The 16,732-nt window shown below is 43.6% G+C and overlaps 1 protein-coding gene across 2 annotated transcripts in view; it reads left to right on the top strand.

Moving 5' to 3' along the window:
• The window catches only part of SPOCK1 (SPARC (osteonectin), cwcv and kazal like domains proteoglycan 1), a 584,015-nt gene that overhangs the window by 193,947 nt on the left and 373,336 nt on the right, over nucleotides 1-16,732 (top strand). The gene's annotated exons all lie outside the window — the stretch shown is intronic.

Here is a 16,732-nt window from a genome sequence, read left to right as displayed (position 1 = left end):
TGTGGGACAGCTTTAACACCATGTGCTTTACCTGAGTTTTCTTATTCAATCTGTGTGATAATCCTTTGTGATAACTGTCTTGAGGACACACATATTTGAAGTGGCAGAACCAGGATTTGGACTCAGAAGGGAATGGCAACCCACTCCAGTATTCTTACCTGGAGAATCCAATGGTCAGAGGAGCCTGTAGGCTACAGTCCATGGAGTCTCAAAGAATTGGACACGACTGAGTGACTAACACTGGAGCTTCTTATGAACAGATAATTACGGTTCGTGGGAATCATGCCATAACATGGTCAACACAAGGAGAAGATCAGTGTATTTAGCAAACACGTATGGTGTGTCTTTTGCTTGTGCCAGGAATAAAGGGAGCAAGTATACTTGGGAAAAGTAATAGCATTGGCTGAGAAGGGTGGGGAAGGCTTCTGGAGAAGGAGCTATCTGATTTGTTTTGTTGGAGGGAGCTGGAGGAGAAGTGGCTGATGAGGTCAGAGTCCTCAAGACAAGTCTGGGGCCACCAGAAGAAGACCACAGAGTGGGTACATGGTCCCTGTTATCTGAGGAGGAATTCTGATAACTCTCTGCCACCCTTTCTCATGGCTCACACCACCCTCCTGTGGGTTCCTTGCTTCCCCTCCTCCTGCCAGGAACATGGTTGGAAAGCCGTCTCCATGAGGAGTCTGACTGAGGCCCAGAAGACAGACAGATGGCAGTGGGATAGATGATCCTTCACTTCTCCCTGAAGATCAGTCTCCTTTTAGGTGATATTTTTCCCCACAATAGAATTGCACCCCCCACCTTTTGGCATTCCAATAGAAAAGTAATTCCTACTTATTACAAAAGAATCAGACTCACCAGAGAAATACAAGGAAGTTAAAAAACCATCATCTCACCACCTGGAGATAACCGTAATCAAAATTTCATGTATATTTAGGTTTTTAAAATGCATTTTTCCAGTGATTAAGTGAACTTGCCTCTCACTGTTTTTCCCAAAGTATAATACTATTTCATAATCTTCTTTTTCTCTTAACCTTAGAGTCACTAAGTCATCTTTATATGTCTATACATTCAGGTATATGTATCATTGTTTCTGCTGAGTGTTCCCTTGAATGGATGTGTAATGGATTCTTCTGAAGATGGTGTATCAGTCAGGGTCCAGATAGGAAAAAAGGAATCACATATGGTATTCTCAGTGGAGAAAACCAAATATAGAATGTTGATTACATGGGAGCTGAAAGCGTTGAGAAGAGCAGAAAGTTGTTCCACTCCTGGGCTAGGAGACACGTGGGAGGAGGTGGCAGGGCCAGAGGTCAGCAGCCAGGACCATGGCGAGGGTGGCCCTGCCTGAGCTGGGACCACAGCAGGTTGGGTCGTGGCAGAGACAGAGTGGCTGTTGTGGTGTCACTGGGAGCAGGGGAAGATGGGGGGAAACACCTCAGCTTCTCCCATTCCCTGCCCTCCAGCATCCCACCTGTACCTCTCGTTGGACAAATAGCCTTGCTGCAATAGAGGTCAGAGGAGTGGAGGAATGTCTGCCCGGGATACAGAGCAGAGGAAGAGCAAGGAATTGTTCTGAGATCAAACGGGCCAGTGACTGGCATGGATGGGAATTGGGCGACTTGGTCCAAAGGCTTTTTTTATGAGTCTGAAAAAACTTGGTAGAGTCAATCGAGTGCTGTCTTTTTAGCACTTTTGTATGCCCTGCACTGGCAGAAGTCCAGCTGGGAATACAAAGAACTCTAGGCCATTACCCTGCTCAGTAGCAAAGTTGAGCAGGGGGCGTAATAAGAATTGCTAACAGCTGATGCTTTGTTGAGCATTTACTAACCACCAGGCACTGTGCTCAGCACTTTACGTATATTATCATTTTAATCTTCGTGGCTCGTAGAACAGCATTCCATTTCTTCTTAACACTGATCTCATTCTATCATTACGTAAATGCAGACCTTGTTTAGTGCAGGATGTGTTCCTGGAGAAGAACGTGATCACTGAGTCAGCACTAGGCAAGGCCGCCGTACGCAAGGCCTGTGGCGCTGTGTTCTAGGCTTCAGCCGCCTGCCGTCACCCCTCAGGTCAGGCTCCCCAGGGTCGTGCCAGGTGCCCATCTGCTCTCACTCCGCTCCCCATTCCTGGCAGCTGTGGGCTGGTCCGCCCAGGCTGCAGTGGCTGTTATGACGCCTCCCTTAGTGTCCAGTCCTGAAGGGTCTGCTCCTCTTCGCTCCTTGTTTTTTGTCGCTTTCCTCTGTCAGCATTGCATTTTAGTGCCATATGCCAGACTCTTCCTTTGCTACATATCTTTCCCCAACCATTATGGGTGTCACCCACAAGGAATAAAAATTGAACACAAACTCTGTGATGGTGGAAAAAGAGGCCCCAGCAGAGGAAACACACTGCAAAGTAGAATCAACTCAGGATCGTGTGGTGGGGCATGTGCTGGCTGAGAGGCTTAGCTGTCCAGTGAGCTGTTCATGTTTCCTCCTGCCTGGAGCGTGAGAAGCTCTTGGAGAAATAAAAAAAAAAACAGATGCATATTAAAATTGTACCGATGTGTCTGGTGTGTATGTATGCTTGGGGTTGTTAGGGAAAGATTTCAGGGGCAGGGGTTAAGCAGATGGACATTAACAAACGCCTGCGTCCCTCCTTTCTCTGTGCCTCATGATAAGGACCACACCTTTGTGTCTGTGATTGCTTGTGATTTTATGTCTCATGGCTAGTGCACTGCTTTGGAAAAGCAGCAAATACACACACACACACTTGGGTCTGAATGTATAAATTGCCATATATACTATCCCCATCTTATAGCAAAAAAAAAAAAAAATGAGTCTTGCTTATCAAAGCAGTTGGGTAAACATCCACTGAGCGATAGAGTTGGATACAAGCAGGGGGTCTGTCTTGACCCCTGAGTGGTCCTGCTCGAGGATCTGTGTGTGCACAGTGCGTTCTGAGACCACTGGATTTTCCAAAGAGAAACAAAATGCAGAGATCCACAGTAGTGGCAGCCTGGGGCAGATCCAGGTTTTGTGGGGTCTGACATTTATATGGGGGGTCCTCTTTAGGAAAAATAGCACAGAATTATATATATGTACAAATTTAAGAATAAAATGATTTGTTGTTTAGGCTGAGAAAATAAATCATCACAAATTTACAAATTCTAGAAAGCCTAGATGACCTAGCCCAGAAAATAGCAGATTTATATTGTCAGTTAACTGCCTGACACGCCTCTATAATAAATTTTCCCTGCATGTTTTTTTTGCATGCCCTTTGGTTGTCTCTTTTTATGACATTAATTTTGTAATATTTTCTACAGAGAGATTAGAAGGATAATTCAGGCTTTCCTCTGGCATGGCTGGTGAAATTTGTTTTTTATTTTTGATGATTGGATGTGCCAAGCACACGACTTCTCCTGCAGATCTCTTCAGCCCACTGTTCATCATGTTGTACCCCTGAAGCACAGGGCTTCTAATTAATTTGATGTCATGTGACTCCCGCCAAGAAAAAGAGGAATTAAACTTGAGCATCATAATTGTGTGTGTCATATTATCCAGGCTCCCTTCTGTTGGGAGAGAGCTTCCATTTTGAATAGACCTTAACAAGCTCTGTCGTATGCATCTGATTTCTTACTGGAGGACTGTGCCATCCTGGGTTCTGTCTCTGTAAGTTTCAGACCTTGTTTCTTCTCCACTCACATACTTCTGGTAGGACCTGTTCCTATATGGGTGTGACTTCCGACCCTGTTCTTGTGTGTCACCATGACAGGGGGTGAATGGCGTCATTCCTATAAACCATTCTTATACTGTGATGGCTAGTGATAATTTTGCCTTCCCATAGAAGTGCCCACAAACTACACAATCCATACCACTGAATTTTCCCTGCATGTATTTCCACCCAGTTCTTCCTGGCTGGATTCTGGTGGTAACTGGAACCAGGTGGGGTGTGACAGTGATGTGGAAGGAGACAGGGATCTTAACTGATGGTTAAAACATTATACTTTGGCACATCTTGTGCAAAATGTGTATCCATGTGAGCACATTTGCTAGGCCCTTCTCAAGGTCTTGGAAGGAGTCGGTGCTAGGAGGGGCCGAGTCTTATTGTCTTCACTGCGTGCCTGCCTTTAGCCAGGGGGGAACTCTGGGTCCCTGGGGCTGCCTTGACTGTAGAGGTTTCCGTGGAGGAACTTGATGTGATCTGGGATGAAGGTGATGGGACTGGGAGCAGCCTCAGGGGAGGAGCCATGTTTTATAGCAAAGGTCATAATTAGGGAGTCAGTAAGGAGTGCAGACAGTGAGGTGGAGTGAAATAGATGTTGGGAACTGCCAGCCTGAAGTCTGCATGATGCTGATCAGTGTCTCTGGAGCTGCCAACCTTCACTAAGTACTTCCTGTGTCTAGGTTCTATACTAGAGCCCACTCAGCCCCATCTCAGAGAGTCCCTCAGTCCAATTGTGGCCTCCAGAGAGCTGTGCTGAGGTTCCAAACTCTGGTATCTATGAGTGCCCTGATTTAGAAAAGGGCCTTTGCAGACACAATCAAGTTAAGGTGAGGTGATTAGAGTGGACTCAGTCCACTGGTGTCCTCATAAGAAGACAGACTCACACGAGGGAGAAGCTGTGTGATGACAGGGGCAGAGGATGAAGCGCTGTACCTGGGAGCTGAGGAGTGCCAGGGACTGTTGGCAACCACCAGGAGAAGCAAGGAAGGATCCTCCCCGCAGGTTTCAGGGGCAGTGCAGCCCTGCCAGCACCTCGACTTTGGATTTCTATTATTTCTCTTGTTTTTAAACCCCCCACTTTGTGATGCTGTGTTACAGCAACCCTGTAAAGCGATGCAGTCCCCATCGACCATATGAGGAAAACAAAACCGTAGGCCCCACTGGCAGCTGGGGAATCTGAGGCACAGAAAGGTGAAGTCAGTGTCGGGGGGCACACAGTTGGTCACAGTGTCATCTGGTCAGCTATCTCCCCTCTGCTCTGGGAGAGGCTGTCCTGTGGGTATTCCTGCAATGAGTGGATTGCCGACCCAGAAAAGGGAGTGGATTTTGCTCCTCTGCAGACCAGGACTTGCTGCCCACTCCACCATCAGGATGGGAGCTGCTCCCTGGTCAGGCCTCCTGGCTCCCAGTGGCACAGACCCCACCACAGTGCCTCTTTCGCGGGGGAGGAGGGGATTCAACTTCTGCCACTGCAAAAATCCTATTCCTGACTGTTCCATGTATTCTGCAGTTTCTGTCCCCAGCCCTGCACAGCTTCACTTGTATCTCCTCACTGGACACGCTTGAAACTGCAGAACTTGGCAAATCAGGTGCCTTCCTTTTGAGAGCCCCTGGAAGGCGAGGGAGGCCAGAGTGTTGGGAAGCCTGGGAGGAAGTGTGCTGCAACGGAGCTTGTAGACAACTGTTAACAAGGGTTTATAGGCAACCCTGCTGTGTGTCAGGGCCCGCGTGGGGGCAGAGGCAAATGCAACATTGTTCCTCTCCTGCTTTCGGTGTTACGTGTGCATTCACGCCATAGAACACCAAAATCTATTTTCCTGTGGGTGAGATATTTCAATAACCTTTTATTATTAATATCAGCAATGCTGTCTTTCCTGTTTTCAGTTGGTAAAGACTTTTTAATGTTTCACCATTTATTTATTTTTGTTCTCCTTATTTGAGGCTTGTTTGCTGATTCAGTATTTTCAACCACATGTGTTTAGTGAGCATCTACCTTGTACCAGCCCTGTACCTGTTCAAAGCGATGAAAATAAGGTGCTGAAAGTGACTGTAACTCTCCTAGTCTTAGAACCTCCGTTTTTATTCACCGAGATGGAGTGACAGGGTGGGAAAGGAGATGTACTGTGGAGTTTCTTAACCCTGAATCTTGAACTTCTAATGACTGTGAACATTCATGGGCACTTTCGAGTGTGTTCCAAACCCCTGAAATTATCTGTAATGTATGTGTGTGGATATATGCTTTTTAGAGAGAGAACTTATCATTTAAATAGACTTTCAATGGGATCTAAAGCAAATTTAAAGGAACCCCAAGGTTAACTCCTTTTGTAAAAACGAGTCTTCTACAGTATGCATGCCTTCCCACAATTTACTTGTTCAAAACGATTTAAAATCTAACTTGACTTTTGTCTTTGCCTTTACATTCTGATTCTAAAAAGTCTGTGAAGGAGGGCTAGCCTGAATTTCTGTTGGTCTGTTTATAGATCCTGCAGTATTATTCAGTAGTAAGTTCAGATCATTTATGAGATGCCTGTTCAAGAGCCAATTCCATTTTATAACAGTTGGAAGCATATTGTTTTAGAAACGTCATGACCCTCGGCCTTACAGGTCGCCTGGACTTGCTTGTGGATGTCAGTCACTGTACTCATAGCGCTTGCCATCCTCCCAGCACTTAAGTTATTCACCTGTGACTCTGAAACAGTACTCTTTAGGGAAAATTTGTGAACCTGGACCTGTCAAGATATACATTTGAAATCATACTGATTTCTTTCGTTGTCTAGATTGTCTCTACTTATATACAGGAGGTTGTGTAAGCGTAGAGTTGTCTTGCCAATGTACATTTAGTAGATCATGTGATTCTTTGTCCTTCTATGCCTTGAGTCCTTGCCTAAAATGAGAACACACTTAAAACAATGATGAAACATTTAATAAGTGTATTTGCTGATAGGGCTTCTAATGGTCTGAACCAGACTTCATACCCAGCAAAAGGAGATGAGGAGATAATGCATTTTATTGTTATAGAACAGACCAGGGGAACTGATGGTGGAGGAAGGAGGCGGTTCATGTGGGGCTTTCCCTGTTTGTCAAGGAGCTCTGGGGTTGGCAGAGAATAACTGCCTGGAAGCCTGCCTAGTATGCCCTCTTGTGGTGGCCCCAGGTACACATAGTAGGATTGTCAGGAATGCTTCTTAATTGGTAAATTGCTTTTCTAGGCAAGAATACTGGAGTGGGTTGCCATGCTCTGCTCCAGGGGATCTTCCCAACCCAGGGATCAAACCAGGTCTCCTGCATTGCAGGTGGATTCTTTACTGTGTGAGCCACCAGGGAAGCCCAAATTGCTTTGAGTAATAGCAGTTACTAACTGATCAGTGATAGTCGTGGGCAGCTTTAGGGATCTGGTCTCTGATCAGGCATCCAACAGCAGATACTGATAGTGTGAATAGAATATAACCATCGTCCTTTGCTAGGGAGGGAGTGAATTCTGGTGTAGACCCTGGACACCCCTGGTAGGGTTTGCAAGGCAATGAGTCAGAGGAGGCTAGGATAAAGAGACCCAGGGAAACTGGGAGTTTCCTGAGGATATGTCTATTTCTTTCCTGTTTGGCCAAGGATGAGCCTTTTCCTTTATCGAGACCTCGTTGTAGTCTTAGACCAGAGTCCTAAAGAAGTCTCCTCTCTTTGAGGAGCAAATCCATTGGTTTAGGTGTGCTAGAAGTAACTAGAAGAGGATCAACCCTTCAAAGAAAAGAACTGCACTTGGTAAAACTTTTCTGTGGCTTTTTGCTTGCAGTTCCCTGATAGTCACTGTAGCATGGGTAGTCAGAGGTCAAGCAGAAAGCTGTGTTGCTACTGAATTGAGGAGTTGGAGGATGGAGTTCAGAGCTTCCAGAACAGCTGGAAAGCGAGGGAAGATATTTAAGAAAGGAGGGAACTGCAGGAGGAGGAGGAGGAGCACGAACATCATTGTAAACTTTGCCCAGATCATTGATGCCTGAGCTCATGTGGATGGGGGAGACACCAAGGTTCCCAACAAGAGCAGCAGCTTAAAAGTTGAGGAAACTGAGACGTTTAGCTGCTACCCACTGCAGGGAAACTGAATTTGGAGTTTGAGTCTAGCCACATTCACTGCCTGCCAGAACAAAAACATAAATATGTTTTTAAAAAGATAAAATAATTTACTCCCTCTGCAGTGTCCCCTACACAATATCCACTATGCTGTGCTGTGTTATGTTGCTTCGGTCATGTCCGACTCTCTGCCATGTGAGAGGGGGAGAGAGAGCCCACCAGGCTCCTCTGTCCATGGGATTTCCCCAGGCAAGAATACTGGAGTGGGCTGCCATGCCCTTCTCCAGGGGATCTTCTCAACTCCGGGATCAAACCCACATCTCATTATGTCTCCTGCATTGGCAGGTGGGTTCTTTACCACTAGTGCCGCTGGAGAACTCTACAGTATCCACTATGCAATAAAAATTACTAGAGGAAACAGAAATGTATAAGCTATGGCTAAGAGACAAAGCAATTAAACCTCACTCTGAGATGATCCAGGCAGTAGAATTAGGAGATAAGCACTTTAAAGCAACCATTATAAATATGTTCAAAGACTTAAAGGAAAAAGTCTTAGTGAATAACGGATTGAGGAGTCTAAGCAGAGGAATGAAAGCTATTTAAAAATAAAAACTCTAGCATCAGAAAATGTAGTGTCCGAAATAAAAAGTTTATTAGATTGGGTTAAGAGAAGATTGGAAATGGCAGAAGAAAGAGCCACGGAACCTGCAGTTAGGTCAATAAAAAGTTATCCAGTCCGAAAAACAGGAAAAAAAAAAAAAAGATTGGAAAAAAAATGAACAGAGCATCAAGGGACAGTGGGACAATATAAAGCCTAATATATATATAACTGGAATCCAGTTATATATATGGAATCCAGTTATATATATATAAAACTGGAATCTCAGAAAGAGAGAGGAAGAGAGAATGAGGCAGAAAAAATATTTGAAGAAATAAGGGCCTAGCATTTCCTAAAATTGGAGAAAAAATCAACTTAAAGATAAGAGCAAACTCAGCAAACCCAAAGCAGGAAAAATACAAAGAAAGCTGCCTTTAGGCACATTATAGTTAAAGTGTTAAAAACCAAAGAAAGAGAAATCTTGAAAGCAGCCAGAGTGAGGAAAAAAGACAGTATATATAGTGAAAATGATACTAAAAAACTGGCTCTTTATTAGAAAGAATGGAGACCAGATGAAAACGAAATAACATTTAAAATAGTAAAAGAACACTAAAAATCCCTATCACTTCTTGAATCTGTATCTAACAAAAATATCCATCAAAAATGAAAGTGCAATATTTTCAGAGAAGTAAAAGCAGAAAACTTGTCACCAGCATGACTGCTCTGCAGGGTATACTAAAGGAAGTTATTCAAGCTGAAGGAAAGTGACACTGGATGACAATATGGATCTACAGGAGTAAATTTTATTTATATATGTAGGACTGTTATGTATATATGTATTTTTTTAAGTAAATTTTTTATTTTTAGATAATTTTTAAAATTTAAAATTTTTTATTATCAAAGTAAATGTGTATATTTTTTATTTTGACTGTGCTGAGTCTTTGTTCTACACGGGCTTTCTTGGGTTGCTGCGAGTGGAGGCTCCTCCTCGTAACGGTGCACAGGCTTCTCACTGCAGTGGCTGCTCTTGTTTCAGAGCACGGGTCTCTAGGCCAGGGGGCTTAGTTGCCCTGCAGCAGGTGGGATCTTCCCAGAGCAGGGATTGAACATGTGTCCCCTGCATTGGCAGTTGGATTCTTAACCACTGGACCACCAGAGAAGTCCCTATGTATGTATTTTTCTTTTTTTGTTTTATTTAAAATCTCGACCTATTTAAGACATATAGCTATTAAAACCTAAGTATACCACCATATTTGGTTTATAATGTATGTAGATGATGTGTATAAAATATATTGTATGAACATCAACAGTAGTTCATAGGAACAGAATGGAGGAGGGGGAAAATGTGAGACTGGAGTCCAACCATATGCACTATTATTAAATGTAAATAAACAGTAATTTAAAAGGTAGAGATTGCCAGACTGAATAGAAAGGATAGACAGCTAAATGCTATTTACAAGAGGCCCACTTTAAATATGGAAGGATGGATAGGTTGAAAGTAAGAGCATGGAGAAAAGCATGTCATGAAAAAAATAAGCTTCCTTATTGTAACCAGAAATCGTAACATTGCTTTCTCAGTAATTGGTGGAACAACCAGGCCACCAAATCAGAATACAGATCTGACAAACACTGTCAGCCATCTTCACCTAATATAGATTTTTATAGAATAATCTAGCCAACAGAGGGGTATCTTAAACTTTTCAGATGTGTGTGGAATGTTTGCTGAGGAAGACCATCCTGTGTCATAAAATAGATTCCAAAGAATTGAAATCTTAGAGTTCTCTGACCACAATGGGCTTGAATTAGAAATAAATATCAACCAAATCCCAAGTGAGTAGAAACTACATCATGCTGTGTACGGTCCCCACAGACCCCCATTCAGTGTCTACAACAGGACCCCCTGTTCTTAGGGTTGGGTATGGCCAGCCCACCACAGTGAGAGGGGAAGATGCTGACATTCAGTAGGTCCTTACTGCACACATGACTGTGTTAAAAGTGCTTCAGATGCACTAATTCATGTAATCCTCACACAGTTAACCCTGTTGGAGAGCTCAGACTGAAGTGACTTGCCCAAAGTTTCATAGTCAGTGGATGGGGAAGCTGATGATGCAGCTGGGTCTGTCCGACTCGAGGCCCTTCCCTGGACCACATTAAAGTATGATCTCTCAATCACACTTGTATACTTGCATTTCCTTTCCTGATGAGATTTTTAGAACTGTGGTCTTTTCTGATGTAAATTTGTCCATTGTCTACCCTTACAGCTTATCGCCATACTTTTTCTATTTCATATAATTATTCTGTTTTTGTTGAAATTAAGTGTGCACAGAGGTCATCCTTTTGCACCTCAATTGAAGGTACCTACTAACCTCCCTAGATGTAGGTGAGGTAACCTTTGACATGTATGTGTAGGTGAGTACGCACATGTATATGTGTGAGTGTATATGCACCCACACACTTGGTATACATACGTATATAATATATATCATTCAAATAATACATGCAGGTTATGTATATGTGTGTGTATGTGTATAGTTTCTTCTGTCTTTTCTTGAGGTTCACTCAAACTAAAATTCTGTAAGCAAATGTATTACAGTTTACTGGGGTAGCTGTGCCACTTACCGTTTTGGTGGAGGGCCCAGGAAGCCTGCTGTGCAGGTCTGTGCCCTTCCATCTGTGTGCTTCATCAGATCCCGGGTCCCCAATTCCTGCCATCTGAGCTTGTGTTGAGATTCTTTGTGGTGCTGAGTGCACCTTTTAACCTGTCTGCCTGGGATGATGAATTGTCCTAGCAGAGTGTCAGGACACCTCCAGCAGCCCTTTCAGAGGAGAGCCCTAAACTGGGATTTATCTGTACTTGTCACAGATGAGTGCTATTTACTTACGAGACCTGCATTAGTGTCAGGCCAGTAGGAAAGCCTTTCCATCTACTGATTCACCGGACTGCACTTGTCAAACACTAATGTCCATAGGCAGAACCCGGAGCACAATTTCACAGCCTGGATGCTCCTTAGTTCGTATTCAGTCAGCCATTTCCCCCCTTCATAGCTGCCCATCATAGCATCTCTATTGTCTGGACACCCTTCCTGGGTGCTCTGCTCATAACTCTCATAGCTACAGATTATGTTCTTTAACTCAGCTCCACCTGCATGAGTGTCTACCTGCATGACTTGGGACACGAGAGAAGTCATATTGCTTTTCTTTGCTTTAGTTTTCTCAGCTTGACAGGAACACAAATAAAACCCATCTTACTGAGTTGTTGACCAGACTCAGTAAGGTGATGCATGAGGAAAAAGCTTTTTGTAAAATAAAGGGAGACATCACGTGCCTTTATTGTTTTATATTTGATGCAGCTCTGCTGATACCTGATTGAGATTGATCGGAGACCACATTCAACAATGCTTTTTTTCCCCCCAGTAAATAAGGCATTTTCTAAGCATGCTTGGTTAGTGAGGCTGAGTGCACCCCCAACTTCCTAATGCTAGCATTATAAACTGTTTACAGTTGATCTTTATTGGGGGAAAATCATGTAGCTATTTCAGCAAGTATGCGACTCTCTAATTCTTAGCCTCTGATGCAATTGTAAATTTGTCAAGTATGCAACCTTCTAATTCTTAGCCTCTGATGCAATTGTAAATTTGTCAGAAATGATGCAGTTATATTTTTAAGTGAAAAATATCTAATATGATTTATTGGTTGGCCTCTGTGGTTAGGCTCCTTGGATTCAGCAGTTATGATGAAATATAGACATAACCATCTCTGTTTCAAGGGGGTCTTAGCTCAGTGCCATCATTAGTGGAGCTTGGAGAAGGACGGTGGGGAGTAGAGGCAGGTATAAAACTTCGTGCAGGTGATGGCATTAGGGCAACACTAAGACAACTGAGTAGGATTATGTGAAGATAATTCGTTGAATGACTTATCAATATATGACTGCTAGGGACATAGATGTTTATTGTGGAATATTGGGTAAATATAGAATTGTGTAAAGAATGAAAAAATAATACCTAAATTGCAACCATGCAAGAAAACTCCTGTTATAAATTTATGTATTTATCCAGAGTACTTACTGAGTGCCTCCTGCAGGCTAGGTGGTGGGACACATTAGTAAGCAAGACAGAATTACTGTCCATCACAGCTTCTATCCCAATCGGAATAGAGAAAGATGATAAACAAGTGATAAATACTACAGAGAAAAATAAAGGGAGAGAGTCAGTGCCAGGAGTAGTGACTTGTGGGAGTGGAAAGAGGAATTAAAAAAATAATAATGGTGGAGGAAGGACTTACTTTTAAAGGACAATTGAGCAGTGTTCTCAGGAAAGAGCAAGTAAGCCATGTGCATATCTGAAGACAGAGTATTTCAGGTGAGTGGACAGTGAGTGCAACGGTCCTGAGGCAGGAGAGTGCCTGCTCTATTCACGCAACAGTGTGGCTGGAGCAGAGAGGAGAGCTGGAGAGGATCAGTGAGGGCCATATCCTGCAGTGTGTGGTTGGCCCTGGAATCTTTTCCTTTCTCTGTGTGATGCTGTTCATAGAACCCCCTGCATGGGAATGCCAATTGAAGGCAGAAAACCGATGAAAACTTTCAGGAGTTTAAGATGAGGGAGGTGACACTTCTATTAGTTTCCCTCTGTGTTTTAGGTTGAGCTCATATACGAGGAGGCAGCATGTTGTAATGGAAGCATCACGGTGTTGGAATTGCACAGATTGGGTTCAAATCTTGTATTCTCTGTTATATCCAGCCCTGTGACTTCATTCAACTTCCTTATAGAACTTAGCTGATAGAGTTTTTGAGACTAGTAGGTACTCAGGTCATGCCATTTTGTCTATGTTAAAGAATTTGCTGGCAATTTGCTGAAGATAGAAAGGAATATGTTCTAACATAGTGAACCTCCCATTTTTTTCTCAAATGCTGCTGTTTTATTGAGAGCTGCATAGTTCAGTAAATAAGCCAATAGACACATGTGGCCATTTAAGTCAAAATTGATTGAAATGAAATGAAATGAAACATTCAATTCCTCAACCCTCCTACTTATATTTCAAGTGTTCATTACCCACACGTGGCTCCTATATGAGCCATGAAGACGATAGAACATTTCCATCATCACTGGAAATTTCACTGGACAGTGCTACTGAAGAACAAGTGCCAAACCCTGACTAACTCTGAGCTCCGAGGCATGTGTGTGGTGAGATAATACTTTCTTTGTGGTGGCATTCAGAACGCTGTCCCTGAACCTCCACAATCATGGCCACTTGGAAGAGGACATGGGGTGGGATTTCTAAACCCCGTGGAAGATTTCTGGAATCAGAATTTCTGAGAGTAATGCCCAGAGATCTGCCTCTTAGTCATGTCCTCTGTGATTCCAGTGCAGGGTAAAGCGTGCAATTTGGGGTGCTAAAGGGCACTGTCAGAATTAATTAAGGCATGCTACATATCCTAAGATGCTCTGATGGTGCAAGCCACAGCGCTGCAGAATATTATTACTAATTGCAAATTGCTTTGGTGAATCAGTTCCCTTTCCTCCTGGTCCACTTGAGATTAGACTAATTTGTTGGGCTCTGTTAGTTCCCTGCAGATAGCATTTCATGTATTCTCATAAAAGCTTCCTACGTCTTATTTGTACTTTCAAAATATTCCTGAAATAAATGGTACTTGGTGTTGGTTTATTAGATTTATTAAAAAAAAAAAACCACAATACCCAACAGCCTATAGTGTACATTGAAAAAAATTCCACGAAGCAACCATCAAGTTGAATTACACAATAGTGGCCACAGTTTTCATATAGGAACATGCCAGATGGGCAGTGGCCACAGGGGATTACTAGACCAAGAAGATAAACAAGATTAAAATGGAATTATTTCTCATTCCAAATCAGGATTTTCCACTGTGTGTGCAGCAATGACTCTGGGGGAAATAACCGCCTGCAAAGAGTCTACTGTCATGGTGCCTGTTGTGTGTTTGTGCAGTGATAAATCAGTGGATTTATGGATTTAATTTCCTCTTATTGCTAGCCTCCTTCCTATCTGAAGATATGAATTTAAAAGGTAAGGTGTGTATCTACAGGTAGTAAAATACCGTTTTGATTGTTCTCGCTGGCTGAGTCTTGTATGGAATTAAAATCTCAAGAAAAATCTTGTTAAAGATGGGTCAATTCATTATGTCACAGAGATTCATTTGTTAGAGACAAGCCTGGCTTTGCATTCAGTTCTGCTGCAGAAGAGCTTAGTTCTGATAGCTGTTTGTGCCGCAAGATGATGAGTGACTCAGCTGTTTCAGATCACATCTGCATCCAGGGTAGCTGCCCCAGCATTTTGGTCTGGCTCCCATTCACTTTTTTTTTTTTTTTAAACTATACCAGTGAATGGGGACAGCTTAGTTTTCTCATGACGCCATGCTGCCTTCCTTTTTTGGAAGCTAAGTAGGGGTTTTGGGGGTTCAGCCTAGGCTGGTTCCCATTTAAAATCCTCCTTGGAGGTAGTTCACATGGCTTGGCTTCACCCCATCCAGTCTGGCCACCTCTTGCTTTGAAAAATGTCAATACTCTACATCATACCTTATTCAGAGACCTCTGCTGTGTTAGGACCCTTAGGATTGCAAGCCAAAAAAACCTGATTTAGATGAGCTTAAGTACAGACCCAGTTATGGTCCACAGAATTTGGAAATCCAGCTGTGGACTTCAGGCAGGGCTGCATCCAGGGCTTGCTCTCACTCTCTCCTCATCTCTCTGCTGCAGTGACTTTGGTTTGTTGGCTTTATTCTCAGACACACTTTTCTCAGTGACTGGGAAGATGTTCTCTGGCAGTTCCAAGACAACCCTTCCTAATGGAGAATCCTGTCTTTCCTGAATCCATATTCATATCCATGGAGGACTCTTATTAATCTATGGGATCATGTACCCCTTCCTGAGTGGATCCCTGTGGTGTGGCAAGGAAAGAGAACTCACATTGGCCATGCTTGAGTCACGTGGTTCTCTGTGTGGTTAGAGAGTGTGGTCAGCTAGGCCTGAACCAGAAGTCAAAAGTTCTCTTAGAAGAAGAGGGGAGCCCTGTGGGCCAGACAGAAGATGTTTTCTTCACCATGCTGGGTGAGGCATCTTCAGGCCTCCCTCCAGCTTTGGTTTGTGTAGGGATCCTTGCACCTCATTTCACCCATCTCCCAGCTCCATATTTTCTAGCTGATTTGGCTCTGGCCTTGGTCTCTGAGCTATGGGCTTCTCTGGTGACTCAGCTGGTAAAGAATCTGCCTGCAATGCAGGAGATCCCGGTTCAGTTCCTGGGTCAGGAAGATCTGCTGGAAAAGGGATAGGCTACTCACTTCTGTATTCTTGGGCTTCCCTGGTGGATCAGCTGGTAAAGAATCCACCTGCAATGTGGGAGACCTGTGTTTGATTCCTGGGTTGGGACGATTCCCTGGAGAAGGGAACAGCTACACATTCCAGTATTTTGGCCTGGAGAATTCCATGGACTGTATAGTCCATGGAGTCATAAAGAGACAGACACTACTGAGCAACTTTCACTTTCACTTCACTTTGGGTCTATGAAGCAGCCACAGAGGCATGAGCTTTGCTTTCCATATTTCACTTCAGTGGAGTGTCCTCCTGGAGTTACCATGGAGACACCATGATATCAGGGCCTATTCTGTAGGATCTTGGAGACCACTGACCGTTAGGTGGGGGTTCAGATCCTGTTTGTGCCCTTCACTGGCGATGTGAAGTTAGTTAAATTTTCCCAGCCCATTTTCTTCATCTCCCCAAAGGGATAATAATACTAGATACTTCCTAAGGCTTTTGTGAACATTAAACCAGATTGGGCTTGAAGAGAGTACTTAGCCTAATGCTTGGCACATAGTAGATACTCTCAGAGTGGTGGCTTTTCTCCCCCTGGCCTCCAGCTTCCCTCTCCCCATCACTGGCATGGATGCGTCTGCTGAGGCAAGGTGGTTGGATCTCCTTTTCTTCCTAAAGTTGTTAGGTAGTTTAAGGAGGTGGCACAGCATGTGGATAAGTCTGTGGATTCTGGAGCAGGAACTCGTGGCCTGGATCCACACTCTGGCTCTTGCCAGCTGTGTGACCTTAGATTGGCCATTTAACTTCTCTCCGCTTAGTTAGCTCATTTGAAAAGTGAAATAGGGACTTAGGAGGATTATATGAGTGTTTAAAACAATACCAGCACTTAATAAGTGATTAATACATTTTTTATTATTTGTGCCAATCTTAGGTTTCCTGTGTGCCTTTCTGGCTTCCCAGACTTGTCAGGGTTGAGACTGGAATGGTGCCCCTCCCTCGCAGTGACAGTGAGGTGTCCCCATCCAGCAGTCCCCCTTGTGTTAGTACAATACATTCTGCCGTGTGAAAGTTTCCCTGGATTGCC

Source organism: Bos indicus, chromosome 7 (genome assembly GCF_029378745.1).
Source record: "Bos indicus isolate NIAB-ARS_2022 breed Sahiwal x Tharparkar chromosome 7, NIAB-ARS_B.indTharparkar_mat_pri_1.0, whole genome shotgun sequence".
NCBI lineage: Eukaryota > Metazoa > Chordata > Mammalia > Artiodactyla > Bovidae > Bos > Bos indicus.
This window is presented reverse-complemented; position numbering and strand designations above follow the sequence as displayed.